Source organism: Hordeum vulgare, chromosome 4H (assembly GCF_904849725.1).
Source record: "Hordeum vulgare subsp. vulgare chromosome 4H, MorexV3_pseudomolecules_assembly, whole genome shotgun sequence".
Taxonomy (NCBI): Eukaryota; Viridiplantae; Streptophyta; class Magnoliopsida; order Poales; family Poaceae; genus Hordeum; species Hordeum vulgare.
The window spans coordinates 12,548,084-12,550,517 of record NC_058521.1 but is presented as its reverse complement, the minus strand read 5'-3'; positions in this window follow the sequence as shown (position 1 = coordinate 12,550,517).

Here is a 2,434-nt window from a genome sequence, read left to right as displayed (position 1 = left end):
GGCTGGAGGCCCCTGCCGGCATGCCGACGACGGTCTTCGTCTACATGACGTGCCTCCCTCGGTTCCATCTAGCCACGAGATCGGGGGGTCGCGACTTCCGGTGAAAACCGCGCCGACCTCGGTCATGGCGGACGATGGCGGCGTCTAGGACGTCGTTACCAGCCCATGGCATCGTTGTTGCAGGTCGTGGCACCACACTCGTGATGCTCCGAGGGAAACCTTAGATCTGGATCTACCGGTCGGACGATGATGGCATCTTCGATGTCGTTTCCCTTCTGAGGGCATCGTTTTGGAGTACGTGCTGGGTGGACGGGACAAGAGGAGGAGCGGTGTTTGGTCTACCGTGAGCCATACGGTGTAGCCCGGCGGCAGGGCGCTGCGGTGGTTCGTCGACAGGCACGTATAGGCGGATACGTGCAGGATGGTGGCGCTGTCTGGCACCGTGGTGGCGTCGACGGCAGACCTCGCAAGGATGATGCATTTGTTCTAGCTCTGGAGAGGGTACGGTGGTAGATGGTGGAGGCGGCCTCTGCGTCGGACCAGTTTGGGATCCAGTCTCAGTGGTGGCTGGGCTGGAGCATCAGACTATAGATGTTAGGATTTGATGCGATATCTGTTTGATATTTGGCCCGGATATTCAACACACCTTCATCAAGGAATAGGAGTAGCAACATGTGTTGTCTAGATGGTGGCTTCAGGCTAACTGATGTATTACTCTGTATGGTCTCTGTGAATAATTAATAAAATGGTTGTATGCATCGTCTAGATGCAAATGCCGGGGTATATCCTCCTTTTCTTAAAAAAATGTCTAGTGTGAATGATATTTTTTAGCCCATCTCATAGTCAATCAATAAACACCTAGGTTCTAGAGAATTTCAAAACACGCCTTCTAAACCGTGACAGAGGAAGTAGGCATTTTTTGAAAAGGTATAATATTAATTACATGTTCATTACATGGTTAGTGTTATCATCAATATTTTATATGATATTGATTTGTACATTAAACATGTTGAGCACTCATCATTAAAACAATCTAGGTCGTTGATGCACATGGTTTGATGACTAAGATTAGTTGGATATGTATATTTCACCATGTGTGTCTTTTATGTAGATATCCAGGTAGGCAGATATACATAGATAGATATAGATATGAACATGGATATGAATATATAGATAGATATAGATATGGATATATAGATATATAGAATATATAAATGAGTTTTAATACACATGAGTAATACCTTGATGAACTCTGCGGCGGGTGTTTGATTTTCTCACACTCAATCACAAGACTGCTAGTTCAGATATGTTGGCTGACTCGTGGCTGAGGGAGAGGAGCTACATGTGGCCTGATAGAAAAGGTTTCGACAAGCTAATCACTGCAGTGGCCTCGTCTCTTTGGACGCGGAGGAACGTCAGGGTGTTTAACAGAGTTGACCAACAAAAAGCGGACACATGACATCCTCATCATGGTGTTAGACGGGAACAAAGTATATGCCATGAGCAGCCCGGCACGGTCGGCACGACCCACCTTGCCACGAGCCGGACTCAGGCCTGATAATCAGGCCCGACGGCCGGGCCGGGCTGGGCTTGGACCTGTGGAAACCCATTTTTACACCTACGTCGGGCCAAGTATGTCGGGTCAGGTCGGGCTTCTTTGGGCTTAGGTCGGGTCTGGGCCCAAAAATTAGGCCCAACGGTCGAGCCGGGCTTGGGCCTAGGCTTTGTGCCATGGGTTTTTTAGGTCCAGCCCGGCCCGAGGTATGGCCAGATAGACTGGAAAATATCGAGTGCTCAAAGGCTGTGATACTTCCGGTGCTCCAATGTAAAGAAAAACTTTTTAATTATCTCAAAAAATGGAAAAAATGTGAATGTTTGCAAGGAATGCCACTACATCACCTAAAATTTCAGGTTCAAAATGGAAATGTACAATGAGAAACAAAAAGAGAAATCCAGATCTGAATGTTGCGAATGTTGTTTCTGTCTCTTTTCTTTACACTATTCATGCTAGATTTCACATTTTTGTTTCTTAATGTGTGTTTCGAGTTTGGACCTAAAATATTTAGGGCTTGTAGTCACATACTCACATTCATTATGAACATTCACAATTTTTCGGTTTTTTGAAGCATTTAAACAATGCCCTTTTGACATTGAAGTACTGAGAGTACCTTGAGACGGGGAGCACCAGATACTTTTGTGGTGTTAACGAGATCGCTGAGTGACGCCTTGCACCGGGTTGATGTTGGTGAATTACAACGTTTTGTGAGAAATTAATCTAGGCAATAGTTGGTGTTGACGTATACTCACTCCGTTCCATAATATAAGTTTTTTTTAGAGATTTCACTAGAAGACTACATACGGACGTATATAGACATATTTTAGAATGTAGATTCACTCATTTTGTTCTGTATGTAGTCCTTTAGTAAAATCGCTT